The sequence below is a fragment of the Agrilus planipennis genome, unplaced genomic scaffold (assembly GCF_000699045.2).
Source record: "Agrilus planipennis isolate EAB-ADULT unplaced genomic scaffold, Apla_2.0 scaffold51, whole genome shotgun sequence".
Classification (NCBI taxonomy): Eukaryota; Metazoa; Arthropoda; class Insecta; order Coleoptera; family Buprestidae; genus Agrilus; species Agrilus planipennis.
Window position 1 is genome coordinate 1461639 of NW_020438915.1, and position 21313 is coordinate 1482951.

The 21313-nt window shown below is 33.9% G+C and overlaps 1 protein-coding gene across 2 annotated transcripts in view; it reads right to left on the reverse strand.

Moving 5' to 3' along the window:
* LOC108733049 (cordon-bleu protein-like 1) overlaps window positions 1–21313 on the reverse strand; it is a 74735-nt gene that overhangs the window by 40016 nt on the left and 13406 nt on the right. The window contains exon 2 of one of the 2 annotated variants that reach the window (XM_018464079.1): window positions 7344–7396. The exons of the other annotated variant lie outside the window; for it this stretch is intronic. The gene's annotated coding sequence lies outside the window, so the exon portion shown is untranslated. The remainder of the gene's footprint in view (window positions 1–7343; window positions 7397–21313) is intronic. 2 annotated transcript variants of the gene reach the window in all.

Genomic DNA, 21313 nt, shown 5'->3' on the forward strand with positions numbered 1-21313 from the left:
AGGACTATGCGATGGTTATTCCAAGGACTTTTTAACAACGCATGGTATGTAGAAAAGGACCCCTGGTATATTTAAAGGATGCTCTAGGATGATATTTATTTGAGAATTCTTTTATTATATTTAATACTAGCAGATTCACTAAAATCATGAGGATACAATGGAAGTTTATAGGAAATAAGCGAGATAGGTTGGTAGGACACCTTCTCAGGCATGAGGGACTACTTAAAGACATATTGGAAGCAGAAATAGGAGTTAAAAGGAGTAGAGATAGATATAGATTGCATTATTGTTCACAAATAGTTAAGGATATGGGATGTTCTAGTTTAAGAGAAATGCGTAGATTTGTTCAGGATAGGAAGGATTGGAGGTGCGTGTCCAACCAGACTTAGGACTGACGACCTGACGATGTTGATGATACTTTAAAAACAAATTCTTTTTAAAACATTTGTCAACGTTTGTTACATACAGTATATATATTATAAAAATAAAGTTGTAAAATCCCGATAACTGTGCAAAAGTTATACATCTATATGTAGTTATTATTAACATGGCACAAAATCGCAGACATGACACAGTTCCTCTTAGCAGTTATACCGTTAACGTAAGCGTGTTTGTATGAATGTAATGGTAATCATACACCTGTATCTGTACCATTTATTACACATGTTCCCGCATCCTATTAAGAAACTTTTATTGCATCACAAAGTTTTTTTTTTCGATTTGATAATGAGCGACGTTTAAACAAAAAACGTGTCTACGACGACCTCGTTAGTTAAGACTGCATTCAGAGAAGATTTCAGTTGTCCAAAACGATAAAATCGTAAAAAAAAAACATCTACATCCACTCCGTTCAGGCCAGGGACTGGAGATAGTCAAACTGAATGCTGTAATTCCGAAAGTGTAATCAAACGTTAAACAAAGACTCAAATTTGCATACGGCCACGTCCTTCCCCAGGTACTCAGGATGTCTACTGTCCCGGTGCGGTGGTTATAAACAACATAGCGTTAGGAAAATGTACATATATAACTGTTATATACAAATATGACTCCTGTTGTATAAATATCTTAAGTCTGATTCACCTGCCGGCAGCACATGACCGAAGAGGTGACCTACAAGGCCATCTTCGTAAGCACACCGACGTGTTGTTGTTTTGTTTCTGTTTGCTTTGGTAGGCACTAAGCACTATCTTAAGAGACAACACAACAGCTTTTTACAAATAACAAGGACGCATTTTAAAATGGTTAAGGATAAATAATGCTTGCATGAACCATTTCAAGAACTATTTTCCATGTCCGCAAAATTTATCCTTAGTGCGTACTATAGTGAAAAAAGTATTAAATGTTAAGGCCTACAATCTCATACATAGCCATAGCCGTGATAGCAATTCAATTTTCTAACTTAGTATAATATCGTCAAAGGATACAAGTAGGGTTTTCCTGTTGCTCCAGAATCACAAAATTTGACACCAAGCAAGGATTCAAAAATGACTAATTTATAATTCTTAGAAATATATCTTCGAAACGATAATGCAGCACTAGCAAAGAAGAAAAAGAAAGTAACTTATGATTAAATTGGAGATGTAAATATAGGACAAGGACTAATATCAAAATAGGAAATGAGAAACCAGATGGTTTGGAAGGATTAGAAGTAGAGAGGTAATTAGTATAATAGGTTGGTAGAACATTTTCTAAGACATGAAGGGTTAAATAGAAACAGAAACAGGAATTAAGGGAGGTAGGGGTAGATCTAAATTAAATTGCTGTTGGCAAATAGTTACCCGAGATAAAAATGTTGTCTCTCAGAGTCTCTGAAAGCGAGACTCGAGTCTCCGTCTCTCATTGAGTCTCTTTGGTGTGGCTGAGAGAGACTGTCAAAAAAACTGTTTAGCGTCTCTGAACAAGAGACTTGAGTCGCTCCTAGAGAGATCCTCATTTCGTATCCAGTCTCTGAACGAGAGACTCGAATCTGAACGAGAGACTCGAATCTCTGAATTAACAATTTTATCGTTCGAGTCTCTCATACAGAGACTGTGAGAGATACATAAAAACAAATAGGCAATAACTGAGAGACTGTGAAAGACTGTGAGAGACGCTCTCAAAGACGCTGAAAGACTCTGAGAGACTGGAGAGAGTGAAAATTTTTGTATCATGATTAAATATTAATTTTCATGAAGTAGAGGTGAAGACAGTGAAACATTTGCTTCCTAGTGATATTCGCTTTAATTTCGCTGATTTACCAATTTCCATGTAATATTTTGTTGAAGTTATGCACTTATACATAATAACAATTCCATTTATTCGGTTTAAATATAAAACAGTTTACAGGAATTTGGTGCAATCTCTAATAAGATTATTTTGCGTAAACTAATAGCCTAATATCTATCTGTTATCGACTTCCTATCTGCGTCTCTGCTAGGTACAATTTATCGATTCTAATAGCAGTTAGGCAACTAACTACTAACTATAACGGTACTAAGTGGAACGCGCATTGCAATTATTATAATGGAAGTTATGGATCGACGATGAGAATACCTTCGGTCGAATCTGTATCTTAAGAAATCGCCCGCAGCTACTAAATTACCGCTAAGAAACTAAATTAAAATGCTCACTAATAGTCACACACATAAAGCTTCGAAAGCATAAATGTGTAAGCAGTCAATTCAAGAGAGAAACGTTACGCATTTTTGCAAATTAGTATTTCATAACCCGTTCTCATCATCATCATTATCATCATCGCCACAAATATTGGTGAAAGAACAATTTACTTGTCATGGACACCTAATATTTTTGTTGTTACGTAAGATTGAATCAGATTTAATTCTTATTGCATTTGCGCATACGTTAATAGCTTTATCGCAATAATAAAATGAAATTTGGATTGTTTAAAATATTAAGAGGAAGACTGAATAATTGATACTAAAGTTGCTTTGTGGATTTTGAAAGATTTGGACTATTATTTCTATAAAATGGTAAAGCAAATTGCAGTGAACAACAGTTTTGATCGTATATTAATGTTGCTAATTGGTACTTAAAAAAACTATGCCGAAAGGAAGAAATTTTCCCTTAAAATTATCATTAGCCTTATTGAACAGCCAAAATAGCTCAAACACCAACGCCAAAACACAGCAATAAATGCTTGAATTACTGGTCTTGACTCTCTTTTGACTTATTTTCATAATAATTATTTATAGAAAATCTTAGATAACTGTAACAGTAGTTTCAAACTAATGACTTTTGTAAAATTGTATACATTTTCAAAATATTTGAAAGGTAGCAAAATAGAAGAACCAACACTAGAAGAGTTAAAAAGTCAAAATTCTTGAGCGGATAATACATTCCAGTGGATAAGTTAATGGTGTTTTTATGATGGGCTTCTAAACAGAACAATAATGACTTTAGAGAAGAACTAATTATAATACACGCATCATTCCGGGAAAAATGACATTTTTGAATAATCGTTTGGTTCTAATGCTAAACATTTAATCAGCTAATTATAAATTAATTAGAATCTCAAAAAAATATCATTTTTCAAATTAAATAAGCAACTGTATCGCATTCATTGATGTATTGACTCAAAAAGGGGAAATGACACAAGATCATAGCTGATGACAACATTAAATATAGTCCATTAACATTCGTTTGGCATTCGTTAACAAAACTTTCAACCTCAAATTTTGCAAGAAAATGTATGATGTACTTAGAGGCCGAAGTTCAATCGTCAGTCTAGTAAATGTTTGGACATCTTTTGTAGCTTAGGTACATGATGGGAAATACCGGACAGTTGAGGTTCACATGTTTGCTTTTCCTAATAGTCTATTCGTATATGTCGAAATGACGATGTATGAGAGACACGAACGATAAAATTGTTAATTCAGAGACTCGAGTCTCTCACAGAGAGACTGAATGAATAAAAGTGAAAAATTGAGAGACTCGACTCTCTCGTAGAAATACTGGGATCTCTGAAACATGTTGAACTTAGAAAATCTTAACCATGTCTCTATCGAGACACCACTTATTGAGAGATTTGAGTCTCTCGTTCAGAGACTGGATACGAAATAAGGATCTCTCTATGAGCGACTGAAGTCCCTCGTTTAGAGACGCTAAACAGTCTTTTTGACAGTCTCTCTCAGCGACACCAGAGAGACTCGACGAGAGACGGAGACTCGAGTCTCGTTTTCAGAGATTCTGAGAGACTGAACATTTTTATATCGGGATATAAATACATTTATTCTATTAATCACTTTATTTTCAAATTAACGTGCAGGACAATAACTGTATTCTGATCGAATTAAAGTAGGTATTTATTATGGAATAAAACTTTTTTTGTAAATCATCTTACTTTTATTGTGCACTAATATTATAAAAGTTTTCCTTTAACGAACTCTAATAAATAAATCCGTTTATTTTATAAATTTTTATTCGGTTGCTGATTTTACTATTCAAAGCTCAGCCGAATGGACTACCTTAGCGGTAAAATAATTGTTTGCGGTTTGCGTTGATTCCTTGTGGTTGTGCGTGAGATGAAAACGAGGGACCGCTTTCGTTATACTTTTCTGAAAGTATGGATATAAAGTATGTACGTTGTTTTCACTTGAAATTGGCACTTTATAAACATTGAATAATAACTTGTAATAAACGGTTCGGTTTTGATGGCGAGAGACAAGAAAGTTTCACCGTTTTTACCATAACAAGAATAATGCTCTAGTTTAAATACGATGCCTACATTCATAAAAGGTTTTCCGATTCAATTCACCGCACATTCTGTTACGTTTTCCTCCCAATGATAGCAATATGACAATGATAGTATCTGTTCCTATCATTAAATATAGAGATAAATATAGGTGTGACACAGTAAATCTTTTCTTTTTCTTTCTCTTTTATGATATGGTATTATTACAATTAAATAAAAACCTATCGATAATATCAAGACCTACTTATCTACAAGCATAAAAAGATCTTCTACTAATAAAGTAAAAATAAAAAAATACCGGGACAGTGGTGGCACATGAATTTTGTATAAATGTATTTTATCAAAATAGTGACAAATACAGTAAAATTATTGAATGATTGAATTTATGTCATCGACAACAAACAAACCCAGAAAGCAGTAATTGCAACAGGACGATAAATATACGTCGTAAGATACATTCAACATCCTCATCCTGAGGTCGTCAGTCTTAAGACTGGTTGAACACGCACCTCCACTCTTTCCTATCCTGAGCTAAACTTCGCATTTCCCTAAAACTAGAACAACACATATCCTTAACTATTTGCGAACAGTAATCTAGATCTACCTTCACCCCTCCTAACTTCCGTTTCTGCCCCTAATATGTCCCAGACTAGACCTTCATGTCTGAGAAGGTGTCCTACTAACCTAACTCGCCTATTTCTTATTGACTTCCATAGAGTCCTCTGTTCTTCTATTCTTTCTGTTACCTCTTCATTTCTAACCTTCTCTATCCACGATATCCTCATCATTCGCCTGTAACACCACATTTCGAACGCTTCTAACCTTTTCTTTTCCTCCGCTTCCACCGTCCATGTTTCGCACCCGTACAGCGCCGTGCTCCAAACATATACCTTTAACAACCTTTTTCAAATTTCTAATTTAACCGTTCGCGAGCATAGAAGTGACTTCTTTTATTGAAAACGACTCGACCTTGCGCTATTCTCTTCTTTATATCCTAATTACTCCTTCCGTCCTGACTTATCTGACTTCCTAGATACCTAAAATCGGCCGCATTTTTCGTCTTCTATCTTTATACATTCAAGAACTCTTTTTTATTCGATTTTAATAATTATATAGAAGATTTACTGAAAATGAGTTTTAATTTAGTTTCCATTGATAAAATTTGTTTTATTACGTCATTGTTTTAAAGCAATGGACCCAAAACAGTACCTTGTGGGACGCCAACGGTTGTAAACCTACAATTCTGAGTAAGTCTTTAATTTAATCGTATATTTTGTCATTAAAGTATACCTATAGTTAAGTCAAAATCTGTTTTGTTTTTTAGAATCTGACTTCAACTTTGCTATTTTAAAAACTAAAAATGACGGAATTAGAATTACGTAGGATGAGAAACTAGTTTTGTTACCGCATACATTCCTAATAACGAAAGAGATATTTTACGCAAACACAACAACAAAATTGAATGTCGCATAATTTCCTATAGTTCAATTAATATTGATTCCTCGTCTAGATGCAGACAAGAAATCATAGATTATACAAACACTTTATACTGATATACCCATCACACCTATCGACATTAAATTGCTTCTGATGACATTACGAAAATTTGCAAGTTAAATTCGAAAGGTGTGTCCGATTCTTTGATCGTTCAGATCGTGACAGACATATATAAAGCGGAAAAAATGTAATAACGTTTGAAAAGAAATTTAATTTGGCTAGCATTCCTCACGGGTACGTAACTATACGTGTTAAATTATTTAACTCATTTTCATTTCATTAAAGATTCGCTAGAAAGTAAAGATAGATAAACAGGAAACTTTTTGAGGCAGACTATTACGAAACATGTCAGATAAACCATTTAATACTCCAAATTTTTGTTATTTCCACAAATATTTACCAGACTACTGAAACTCGGTACAACTTATTATATACATAATACTATACTATAATATATTATGCTCGCGAAAGGTTAATTTAGAAATTCGAAAAAGGTTGTTAAAGGTATATGTTTGGAGCACGGCATTGTACGGGTGCGAAACATGGACAGTGGGCGCGGCGGAAAAGAAAAGGTTAGAAGCGTTCGAAATCTGGTGTTATAGGCGGATGATGAGGATATCGAGGGTACAAAAGGTTAGAAATGAAGAGGTATTGGAAAGAATAGGAGAACAGAAGACTCTACGAAAGTCCATAAAACATAGGCGAGATAGGTTGGTAGGACACCTCAGGCATGAAGGTCTAGTCAGAGACATATTAGAGGCAGAAACAGGAGTTAGGAGGGGTAGAGGCAGACCTAGATTAGATTACTGTTCGCAAGTAGTTAAGGATGTGGGCTGTTCTAGTTTTAGGGAATTGCGAAGTTTAGCTCAGGATAGAAAAGAGTGGAGGTACGTGTCCAACCAATCCTAGGACTGACGACCTTATGATGATGATGATGATGAATAATAATATGGTAGGTATGTAAAAATAAAATCGACTTTTGTTCTCCTATCCATGCGAGATAATTTTTAAAACGGCTGAACTGTTTTCAATAGGACTATATAAACATAAAGGAAGAGGTTCCCGACTAGAAAAAAGTTAGGGTTTCGCTTGGATACTATTCGCCATGCTTGGGTCTCCATTTATTTTAAGACAATTTAACAGATGAATTACTTACGATAAGTCAAGATTTCAGAGTTGTAATTATGAAACGGGTAGAAAGGTACTAACCTGAAAAGAAAAATACACAATATTAAGTACATTACAAAAAATGCAAATAAAATAAATGATCCTAAATAAAACTTATTCGATAATATATGGTATACAAATCTATTGAAAATAGTTGTTGAAGTTGTAAAATACTGCGTTGTATAGTAAACAAGAACTACCAAAATATCGTATGTAATAGATTCTCATATGTATTTAAAAATCACTAAATGACGTTTGTGACGATATACTTATATGTGTCTTCTTATATTTTTATCAACCCCCTACAGAAGTTTCAACCGTCCCTGTTTATTTAGGAAGCAGCTGTCAAACATCCCTTCCAGGTGAAACTAAGGGGTGCAGAGTAATAAACGACATACATGTTGTTTAACGTACACTAGTAGAACCGTATAAAATGATTGATATACTAGGTGATTTATAACAAAGGAAATAACAACTAATAAAATTGTAAAATAAAAGCATTGTATATAAATTCAAAAGAAGACATTGTGTATTCTAATAAGTGCAACAAAGCAAACTGTCTGTTGGAAATTGATATCTAGGAACTAACTTATATGAACTTGTAGCAAAAGGATTTGAATCGTTTCATTTTGCTAGAATCCAGGTATCTCCTGTCTAAGTCATTCAATATAAAATTAATGCACTTTCCTTGCTGAAAACTTAGAAAACAGCACACGATCATGAGAATTAACAATTTTCTTTAATTGGATCAATTGTTTTCTTCTAAGCTTTTAGTTTGGTTCAATATTCACTGATTGAATTCTCATTTTAAGTATTGTTCCTTAAGGCTCTTCCAGAGATTCATAATGCAATATTTACCTAATTAACATTCTAGTGTGAAAAATGAAACTTAAAGTATTAGCAACTCATTTTGCAATCGGTTAGAGAAAATTATATGGAAGCTGATAAATTACCTCGTCTCTTTTTGAATGCACGTATTATACAGCAATAATACACGTTCATTCACTCCCTATACCTTTGTTCTGTGTTCACAGATTACCAATTTCCGTTAGAGCAAATTGGAATTAACGTTAGGCATTATAGGAAAGTATACGCGGATTTTTCGGTGTTACGATCAGCGGTTTCTTGCAACAACTGAATAGTAATAATCCAGGATAAATAAATCACAACGGCCTCCCTTTGTTATTATTTACTGCCCAAAGAAACAAATTATACCGGGAATAATAATTTCACTTACGTCAAAGATCCTAACTAGAATCGTACAAAGCAGCATGGGAAAAGGGCGGAAGAATTATTATGGGAAGACCAATTTGAGCTCGTACATAAGTTTCGTAGATTTAGAAAAAGCTTTTGACGATGTTACAAGATGTTAAATATACATAAAAATGTAGGGGTGAAATATTTATTTATTTATTTATTTAAGAATGATTACGACAGGCAAAAATGCCCAAAATACATAAAAGATATCGTAAAGTGGTTAACATCTAATGTTCACAGCTCATGGTAAATATAAATCATAAAGAACAAAATATCTCTCAACAATATTCAAGAATTTTGTTTTTCATATTAGCAGAAAAGATGTGAATCGGAGAATATAGATATAGAAGAGTGAAACATAGTTTGTATAAAGAGCAAAAGGAAGGAATCAGTTAAGGATGCATAACACTTTATAATCTATACATCAAAGACGCTTAGATTTGCAGATGAGTGTTAACATCAAGCAAAGGAGAGTTAGAGGTAGCCTTAAATAAAATTGAAGTCTTATTAACCAAACACTATTGTATAAAAATAAAACAAAAGTGTTGGTATGCAAGGAAAGAAACTAGGTAAAAAAGGAATATAAATATAGGAGACAAAAAATTGCAAGAAGTGGCTGATTTTCGGAATCCAGAAAGTCAGATAGTTCAGGATGGAAGGAACAGTAGAGATATAAGACAGAGGATAGCGCAGGATTTAATCGACTTTAACAAAAAAAAGTTACTTCTAGGCTTGCAAATGGTTAATTCAGAAATTCCAAAAAAATGGATTCCACGGATAGAACGGGTTAGAAATGAAGATGTGTTAGAAAAAGTAGGAGAACAGAGGATGCTATGGTAATCAGTTAAAAATAAGCTACTTTTCGCCGCCTCTATCCCAGGAAGTACAATTTTCTTAGGTAATAAGTAGATTAGCAATCATGTTACTCAGTGAAATATCGCAAAAACCTTTCGATTTAGTCGCATAGAAGATACCATTGCATTAAATAAAAACGTCGCATAATTTTAGCATATAAGGGCTATGTGAAGTTGAACGCTCAGGGTTTCAATATTCAGGATGCACCCACACATAAGCTAAAACATCAATGAATGAGCTTTGGTCCACTCAAGCACATCCGCAGCTACGTCCTTGATGTACTATGAATTCCATGCACCTAACTTGGGTGTACTTCCTACTCGTGTAATATACCAATTATCAAAGCTTTGATAAGCACGAATCGCACTACTCGAACGATTCTTCTACTTCATGAACATAATTAGATCATACAGAAATGCAGCAGAACGTTGCCATACAACTAAGAATACATAATTTTGATAATACCAGGCTAATGCCCTTTAAAACAGTTTTTTGTTTAAACGATACGTGGGACAAAATAAAGGATTTTTTAGTCAAGACAACCACGTAGCGCCTTAGTTTTTGAGATAATCATGAAAGAATATTTTTTTTTTAGACGTGTATGCTATAGTTATTTTAAACAGTCCTTTCCGGAAAGTAATTTTGTAAACTAAAGTTATTGTGGTTATCCATCTATCAATAAAAATTATAAGTCAAAATAAAATTCTATTAATGTATTATGTTCCAATACATAAATAAAGATGTACTCTTTTCGCAATAATTAAAGTAATTTTTAAATAGAGATTCTTTGCGTTGATTACTATAGGTACATTATCATAAGCATGATGGCCGACATCAGCAACAATACGACAACAATTAGAAAAGAATGATGGCCGACAACAGCAACAATAAAAAAAATGATGGCCGACACTACGTAATAATGGAGCAATAAAGATGGCCGACTATTTACAATAGAAATTTGAATACATAATAGAAGATGGTTAATGTAATCATTTAATTGAGATTTAAATTTTAGTTGATTACTACTATAGGTACATCGTCGTAAAGAGACGTCCTTTTTGCCAGAAATTAGAAAAGTATAATGGCCGACGACAGTGACATCACGACAACAATTGGAAAAGAATGATGGCCGACAACTGCAACAATACGGCAACAATAAGAAAGAATGATGGCCGACACTACGTAACAATGGAGCAATAGAAATGACCGATTATTGACAATAGAAATAAATGTACAACTGAAATCTTGTTTTCAATTAACTTATAATAAATAATCATGATGGATAACTTTGAATATTCGCTTTTTTAGATGTTGATATTTCGTTAAATTCATTTTATTAGGGTCGTCACCGTGTATTCCGCAATAAAACTCCTAATCTAGCCTTATTAACGCCGACATTTTGGATAAAACAACTTGAAAGATATTTGATTGGAAATATGAAGAAGTATAGTAGAGTTTATTCAATTTAGCAGAAGTTTTCTGATTAATCAGTGAATTTCGCACGGTTCAAATTCAGCCTTCGCTATCTTCTTGGTTTACATTCAATGCAGTTTGCTTAGTTATGTGTATATTACGTGTGGATATTGAAGTTCATACGACCTCGGCCTAGAGTTACCCGTTATTAATCTAATTAGCTTTATACCTTCGTAAATTGACCTTGTTTATGGCAGATACACATGCAACCAATGACAATATTTATCTTATTATGCCCACCGATACTTTGTAAAGATAACCGATTTTATCGTAACAAAATACTAGTTGAATTACGTAGGCGATCTTCTCGTACTTAGCTATTCGTTTCAACTTTCAAGCAAAATGTAAATCGTCGATCATGTCAACTAAATATGTAAATTGTTATGGGTATTATTAATATTATGATACTGACACCGCTGTAAATACCTACAGATACATTTATGGCAGATTATAAATACGTTAGATGATATTTGATGTCTCATTTTAGGAGAGATGAAGTCATATTTTAACAGTCTATTGATTTTCTCAATTTTATTGTTTGCAAACCCTGTCAAAATGTCATCATCATTATAAAGTCGTCAGTCCTAAGACTGATTGGACACGCACCTCCACTCTTTCTACCCTGAGCTAATCTTCGTATTTCCCTAAAACTACAACAACCCATGTCAAAATGTGTGAAATCACTACATAGTATAAAACAAAGTCGCTTTCCCGCTGTCTTTCCCTATGTATGCTTAAATATTTAAAACTACGCAACGGATTTTGATGCGGTTTTTTTTTAAAAGATAGAGTGATTCAAGAGGAAGGTTTATATGTATAATACATGCATAATATAGTGGAGAAACACTGATAATTGTAGAGGTTTCTAATGTGATGTTGCAAACGCTGGCTGAACCCTACTAAATAGATCAAAATAATGTACTACAATATTGTACATCTTAAAGGGTCTACAAAAAAGTCCATAACTTTGTTATGCCCTAAATACAATATTTTTTCAAGGGATTATGTGTAAGATTTTACTCGTTGCAATGGTTATTAATATTTCAACTGAAATCGAAAACTTTAATAGTTGATGTTAATCACAGTAGACATTTCAGCATTACTTTTAAAACAACAATAAGACAATTGTTTCTCACAATCATGAAACAAAGAATTCTAACGCATTTTTAATTACTGTGAATTTCAAATTTTCGTAATGTAAGTGCATTATAAGAGAATGGTAACTGTTATATAACAGTGCCATTAGTGTATGTAAATCAAAAGAGAACATCTCTCACAGACAGAATTAACGAACCTGATAATGTTAATGGCTAATCAAAAAACATTGAAATTTAAATTAAAAAAGTTATAGTAAACATGTGATAGCTCATTTATCAAATTAGGTCATCCCTTACAGTAAAAAGACTGTAGTTAAAAAGCACTATTATAGATCATAAATTTCACTTTTAAATGTGTTGCATACTAGAATGATAATTAGAGGGAAATAAAATGAAAACAAGAGCCCTCTCCTGGTATCCTGGATATAAAGGAACTGAGAATATGGTTTTTCAGGTTTTCATTATTCCTATTAGGATCATACTGCTAACCATGGAGGCAAAAGCTAAGTAAAAATCTAAAATTGCAGTGATGTTTTAAGAAAATTATTAGACATAGTAAAGATCCTTTTCTGTTGGCGTAAACCTGTCTGTCGTTCCGTTATATTTTGGAGATTTTAGAGATATTAGCAGCAATCGAATACACAGCTAGTAAGTTTCACTTCATATTTCGAATTTCGTTTAATACCTGCCACAGATTATTTATTTGAAAGGAAGTGAATTAAAAATTTAAAACTAGTGAAAGTTGTGATTTATATGTTACATCTAAGACAGTTTATATCGTATCCACTTATAATTAGGAAACTATACCCAGCCCGGCGCATTTAAAGCACTTTACAAATAATTCGGTTTTATGACCACAGAAAAAAAATGCATCATTATTACCCTTTTGATTACTTTCGGCATTTCGTAACGCAGTAAAACTCGTTAAGTATCATAAATTAAAGCATTAAACTCCAACAAATGCATTAAGCAAGACATGCACCTAATGGGTTATCAAAAGACAAAACGTGAAGGAATTTTTATCACTTGTTTCGTTGTTAAAATGTAAAACGTCCTTGCGATTTCACCTACAAGAAGGAAAGAATTTTAAACAGTTCATCAACATTCACGTTTTATACACAACCTTTGTTGTTCTCATATGTCAAGCAATTAATTATATAATGTTTAGCACCTTATGAAAGCTATTAAATGATAATAATTAATGACCTTTGTATTCCAGCAGGCGCTAATTACATACAAGTTTCAGTTGCACAAAAATATCATTGATAGATATTCAATTTCATAAACAAATTTAACAAGCTCGTTATTAAAAAAATAGTAGAATGGTCAAAGGATGTAAAGAACTTTTCATTTATTAAAGGTAATATGATAATTTGGTATCGGTAGAAATTTTTTTAAGGTAATAATAGCGTATGTCTCAAAACACCTAGAACTCCTCTACATATATTCTGGTTTCTCCTTACAATGACAATACGTACAATAGGTTTAAGTACCTCAAACCCCAACACCTCAGTCCTTGAAGAAAGTAACTTTTTTCTGTAACAAAATCACTTCAGGGACTGAAAAAAGTAAATTTTTTACCGAAGAATAATATTACTCAAAAGCACGTACTTTTGCTGGACCATCGAGAGGTGACCTCTGACTTTTTTGACTTCGAACAGTCAACAATGTTCTAGAACATTCCACAACATACGTGTGTGTTCTGGAATGTTCCACAATGATCTGGGACATTCCAAACTATTCCTAAACATTCTAAAACATACCATAATGTTCTGAGATGTTTCCGAACGTTGGAATCCACAACGGATCTTGCTTTACATACCCCTACCAATAGGTAACTCTACCCATACAAAAACGGCTTCGAATGGTCTACAATGTTCTAGCATATTCCACAACATTCGAGAGTGTTCTAGAATATTTCATAATGATTTGGGATGTTCCAGGACATTTCATAATATTCTGCAATATTGTGGAATGCTCTCGAATACTCTCGAATGTTCTGGACTATTCTAGAAAATTCTAAAGGGCGAAACTTCCAGCCCTTATATCATCAAAACCCTTTATGTAAAAACGGGAACCTTTTTCATGGACGGGAGGTAGAAGGTTATCACACCATATATAACTCCCTTCACCGTAGCAGGACTTATTTCTATGTTTTAGCGGCACGCGCAATATACTCTTTCATTTATAATATAAATAAATTACACCTGATTGCATTTATTCTATATTACAACTGAGTACTTGTACTACTGCGTATAGACCATGTCAATGACGTAGATACAATCGCGCATCGTCAATAATTTTACACTATGTAATAATAACCATAGGTACCCAATCGTTATTGGCTTTGTCCTTTATTTTAATCCTCTTGAAGCCTTATTAAGTAGCAATACTTATAGATACATGTTTTTGTTCTAATTATTATCTTGTATGTTCATTTTCTAACTACTACAAGCTTGACAATGCTTTAAAATCCGAAATATTTTCTTTTTGCCGAAGCACGCACATGCAGGTATACCGTGCGAGTTGTTTCTCTGGCCACTGTACTGAGTGTCTCTACAATGTAAATACCTATTGACCTCAATATATTGAATACTAATTTACGTAGTAACCACCATCGCGGAAATAAAGATTACTTGTTTACGGATCTTCTCGCTGCTGCTCCAGGCAAGCAAAACTTCATTAAATTTAACATATTTCAGCAATGTCCGCGAATAACGTTATTGTGCAATGGAAAATGATTTTCTCGACCTTACACTCAACGCTTTTGCGTTGGTAGGCATGTTCTCTTCCTTGTATCTAATAAATAATTCCTTGATACGTCCTTGAAATCCTTATTTTGATTTTCTGTCGCTAAACTTCCTCATTTTAATAAAAACCGCTCAAGAACTAAAACATTCGTAGTATTGGAACGAAGTTCCTGATCGTAAATAAAAAAATCTTTAATGTTTGGTGTAAAAAAGGAAAACCTTTAGTATCAGTGTAATATACTGTAATTTACTATATATTTTAGTTGCTAATTTCAAAAATACGATTCACCGTTCGTTGCATAAGGTGGAGGATGCTACTGCAAACAAAATGAAAATGCATTAACTCTNAAGGATATCGAGGGTAGATAAATAAAAAAATCTTTAATGTTTGGTGTAAAAAAGGAAAACCTTTAGTATCAGTGTAATATACTGTAATTTACTATATATTTTAGTTGCTAATTTCAAAAATACGATTCACCGTTCGTTGCATAAGGTGGAGGATGCTACTGCAAACAAAATGAAAATGCATTAACTCTTAAATTAAACAAGGAAAAGATGACGACCGATCTCTGTTTGATTTACAGTAATAATAATACTGTTTACTTTATGCGGTAATAATATCTCAAGATTGGAAATGTCAATTTTATACAAGCAAGCGGCAGGTTAAAGAGAAATTACTATCAAGAGAGAGAAATGCAACAACTAAAATAGAAAAGTGAAAGTGCAAAAAGATGCAGAGCCTTCTTTGATTCAACGTGGCTGACACGGTAAGAAGGTAAAACGAAGTAAGCATTAACAAACGACTTTTAAAAGTCCTAAGTTAGCGAAAAATATAGAAAGGTATGTGAACCCAATTCGTAACGCACACGGTACTTAATGCGTGGTAATCGGCTAAGTAATAAAATAAATTTAAATGACTTTGCAAAATGTCGCTGAAAATAGGCACAGTACAAGCTATGACTACAGATAACACAAATACGAGACATTATTCGAATCTCTATTTCTATCATTTACACTAAATACAAAAATTCTATCTCGCTGTATGGGAATATAAAAATGATAGCATTTCCAAACAAATATAATAAATTTCAAAATAAATTATTGGCAAAATTCCAGTCATCTATTTTAATTGAATTGGGATTTACCTAGATTTACCTCACAACATCGTCGTCGTGTCATCATCATCATCATAAGGTCGTCAGTCCTAAGACTGATTGGACAGGTACCTCCATTCTTTCCTATCCTGAGCTTAATCTTCGCATTCCCCTAAAACTACAACATCCCACATCCTTAACTATTTGTGAACAGTAATCTAACCTAGGTCTACCTCTACCCCTCCTAACTCCTGTTGTTGCCTCTAATATGTCTTTGACTGGACCTTCATGCCTGAGTGTCCTACCAACCTATCTCGCCTATTTTTTATTGACTTCCATAGAGTCCTCTGTTCTCCTATTCTTTCCAATACCTCTTCATTTCTAACCTTTTCTACCCACGTTATCCTCATCATTCGCCGGTAACACCACATTTCGAACCCTTCTAACCTTTTCTTTTCCGCCACGCCTACTATCCATGTTTCGCACCCGTACAACACCGCGCTCCAAACATACACCTTTAATAACCTTTTCGAATTTCTAAATTAACCGTTCGAAGTGATTTCTTTTTATTAAAGGCGAAACGACCCTGCGCTATCCTGACTTTATCTGACTTCTTAGATATCTAAAATCGTCAAAAAGAAAAACAAAATAACCCCGATCAGTTCTGACATCTTCCTCTGCATATTGTAAAGTCAAAATTGACTGAACAAAATTTTTTAACGATTTCTTGAATCGCAAAAGCACGGATCACAATAATCGCATGAAAGAGACAGTTATTTCGATATCAAAGATGTTTTAATACTGGAGCTCGTCTTGTTCCAAATTATATGTAGACAATAGCCTCAATTTTGTTAGTGGTAGAATAATAGTAATCTTGCCAACATTTGTACTGTCTTAGCAAGACACAGACCAAAACTGATTTTGCTCATTACTAAACCGGAAAAACAATTCCATAAAGAAAAAAGAAAGCTTCTTGATTCATTTCAATAAAATCTGAAAGTCAATAACGATTAAAATGTACGTAGAAACAATTTTCCTTTTTCTTGTAATTGTCCATTTTTATTACCTAATTAAGAAGTATGTAGAAATGGTAAAGAGTAATAACTTTCTTTTACAATAACGTTAGAACTGATAAAGATTGTGCAACGAGAAAACATCTTTCAATGTTTTTACTGTTGACTAACATGAATGGAATTAAATGTGCCTGTATTAATATTTAAGCTTTCGTTTAAATGAAATTTATGGTAGTTTCGACTTTTGATGACGAAAAGTGACATCAGGACGTTGGTAAGTGCGTCCATAAGTATGTCCGTATTTTCATCGGAACATGACTAAATAAAGCGTCATTCAGCCGGATCTATTTTGGAAGATTGCGGTTAGTGGGAAATTTGTATGCTCTTTTCTTAGCTAACACCCATTTGCAGGTAAAATAAACTTTACAGTTAATTACCAAGAATTAATAAATTAGAAAGCGCACACGTGGATAATATCTACAAACAAAATCTCAAAATAACTTCTGTGTTTAGATTACAAAAGAAAACTGTAACTTACAATTAGTTAGAATGTAGCATCACTTAAATGCGAACAAACTTCAAAAGTTTTGGTAGGTTAAAATGGTATTAGGAAAAAATTAATAGAAATGTTGAACGAAATTGTAAATGAATTAATACTCAATATATTGAAATTGATGAATTATTGTAAAATATTTTCAAAATGTAGCTCATACTGCTTATAGTTTATTTCTTCAACATGAGATACTGTACAGAGGAGGAGGTCGGAAGAACCATTAGGGGAAGATCAATTTGGGTTTAGAAGAAATAGAGGAACGCGGGAGGCCATTCTAGCTTTACGGGTAGCAATAGAGAAAACGATAGAAAAAGGAAAGAGTGCGTAAATAGGATTTGTAGATTTAGAGAAAGCTTTTGACAATGTTAAATGGGACAAGATGTTAAATATACTTAAAAATGTAGGGATGAATTACAAAGATAGAAGAGTGATACTTACTTTGTATAAAGAGCAACAGGCAGTTATAGAGCTAGGGATGCAACGTAGAGAAGTAAATATTAGGAAGGGAGTCAGACAGGGATGCACACTGTCACCGCTACTTTTTAATCTATACATCGAAGACGCCATCAACATCATTAAAGACAGTACAACTGTAGGGATAGATGTGCAAGGGCAAAAGATTAGTATGCTTAGATTTGCAGATGATATAGCAGTATTAGCATCTAGCAAGGAGGACCTAGAGATAGCTTTAAATAAAATGGAAGCGGTACTGACAGATCAGTACTGTATGAAAATAAATAAAAGTAAAACTAAAATACTGATATGCAAGGGAAGAAAAAGTAGGGAAAGAGCGAATATAAAGATAGGAGACGAAAAATTAGAAGAAGTGGCTGATTTTAGATACCTAGGAAGTCAGATAAGTGAGGATGGAAGGAGTAGTAGGGATATAAAGCAGAGGATAGCGCAGGGTCGTGTCGCCTTTAATAAAAAGAAGTCACTTCTATGCTCGCGAACGGTTAATTTAGAAATTCGAAAAAGGTTGTTAAAGGTGTATGTTTGGAGCACGGCGTTGTACGGGTGCGAAACATGGACAGTGGGAGCGGCGGAAAAGAAAAGGTTAGAAGCGTTCGAAATGTGGTGTTATAGGCGGATGATGAGGATATCGTGGGTAGAAAAGGTTAGAAATGAAGAGGTATTGGAAAGAATAGGAGAACAGAGGACTCTATGGAAGTCAATAAAAAATAGGCGAGATAGGTTGGTAGGACACCTTCTCAGGCATGAAGGTCTAGTCAGAGACATATTAGAGGCAGAAACAGGAGTTAGGAGGGGTAGAGGTAGACCTAGATTAGATTACTGTTCGCAAATAGTTAAGGATGTGGGCTGTTCTAGTTTTAGGGAAATGCGAAGTTTAGCTCAGGATAGGAAAGAGTGGAGGTACGTGTCCAACCAGTCTTAAGACTAAATGGGGATATTTAGAACAAATAGGATTTGTAGCTTATAAATAACAGTTCACCTGACAAGACCAGTAGATTACATTTATTGACTTATAATAAGCTTGAAATGGATTGAAAATCTAGATAAGTCAAGAAGAATTGGAAAACAAATTAAAAATCTAACAGCACCTTTTGAAAGACGGCTGTAATAAAATAGATAATAATCACATTAATTCGTATTCTAAATCAATTTGTTAATACAATCATAACAGTTGTAAGTACAGTGTTTTTAAGTACAGTTGAAAATATTGCACCACAAAGTAGTTAACAAATACTACACATTAACACATATTTCAAGAGTATTCGTTCACAATTATTGTTACTTAGTAATCAGGAAAAGTCTGTTTAGTTTTGTAACAATTTTCTGATATGTAAAGCACACAAACAAACGAAACTTTTGTACGTTTGTATTCGTATTGTAAGTAGAAGTTGCATAGTTTATATGATGTAAAGTTACATATTTGAAACTTGTACAGAATGTCTTTCGCAAAGCAGCCTTGAAATCTACTATCCTATGGCTTTAATCAGTATTCATGTATCGTACGATAATTGTCCAGCAGTCAGATACCATAAAAAATTCTATTAGTGACCACGACGCTATTATTATTTGTCAATTTTACCGCAAATTAAATTCCGATGACAATCCTTCAATGCAAAACACGTAGCTGCACAGTAGAAAAAATTAATTAAAATTAAAATAACATCCTCCATGAATCATCATCTAAAAAGAAAAATACCAAATAAAAATTAATAATTTAAGGGGTTTGTGAATGCGTGGATCTGTGGATAATAATATACAATTGTATACATTATTTAATTTACTTTTATGAAAAAATATTTCTGTGTGAATATTTACTTAACCTTCAAAAGATAAAACAAAATAAACTAGACACTAAACCTAAAAATTCTAATATACAACAAATCTCAATGTAAAAAGTATCCTCTAATTTGTATTAAGGATTTCGTTGTGGGTTGATTCTAATTATTTATTATTAAATTATTTACCCACTTTTAATTTTTAAATTCTACTTATCAAAATTCTATCGTCTACTTAATCGCCTGTATATCTTTGCACATAATTTTCATTCTATTGTAAAAAAAAATCGAAAAAGGACTAGACAGTTACTATTAATTGCACCTACGAGGGTGGATTGATAAGTTTCCGGCCTGACCAAGAAAAACAAGGTTTTTAAAAATTTTTTTTTTTTATTTCTCAACATAATCTCCTCCAAGGCTGATACATTTCTCATAGCGGTGTTCCAGTCTATTAATGCCATCTCTATAGACTGATTCGTCAAGCTCCTCAAAATAACCATTTACAGCTTCGATTACTTCTTCATTGTCCGCAAATCTCTTACCGCCAAGCCATTTTTTGAGATTAGGGAACAGAAAATAGTCACTCGGGGCTAGGTCTGGAGAGTAAGGAGGGTGCGGCATCAATTCAAACTTTAGATCGTTGATTTTAGCCGTCGCAACGATTGACGTGTGCGCTGGTGCGTTATCGTGATGAAACAAGATTTTTTTCTTCGCCAGATGAGGTCGTTTAATTTTCACCTCGTGGCTCAAACGTTGCAATAAGTCTGCGTAGTATTGACCAGTGATAGTATTACCCTTTGCAAGGTAATCAATGTATATAATACCTCTTGCATCCCAAAAAACAGTAGCCATAACCTTGTTCGCCGAAAAAATTGTTTTTGCCTTCTTTGGAGTTGGTTCCCCTGGTCCAATCCACTGTTTAGACTGTTCTTTGGTTTCAGGAGTGTAGTGGTGGACCCACGTTTCGTCAACGGTTACGAATCGACGCAAAAATTCGCTTGGATTACGCTTATACAATGACAAATTTGCGGTAGAAATGTTTTTTCGAATCAATTTTTGGTCGACTGTTAGCAAACGCGGCACCCATCTTGCACAGAGCTTTTCCATATGCAAATGTTGGTGCAAAATATGTTGCACACGTTCATATGACATCTTACAGGTCTCAGCTATCTCACGCACTTTCAATCTGCGGTCTCCCAGCACTATTTGATGAATTTTTTCGATCATATCTGGAGTTGTGACCTCAACGGGGCGTCCTGAGCGAGGCCCATCAGAGGTGCTCACACGACCCTTTTTAAACTCGGAAACCCACTGCTTAACGGTTGAATATGACGGGGAGGATGTCCCCAGTGTTGAGTCCATCTCTTTTTTAATTTCCTTCGGCGTTAACCCCTTCAAATAAAAGTATTTGATGACAGCACGATTTTCCTGCTTTTCCATTTTTACGAAAACCACAGAGGCGTCTTGTTCAGCGTGCTGTCAAACCTACACTAGCAAGGAGATCGGGCTGAAACTATAGCTACAAGCTATCCAAGGATGGTACTATAGAATGTCACCTCAAGGTAGGCCTAGTGGCGTCATCTCTTGGTTAGGCCGGAAACTTATCAATCCACCCTCG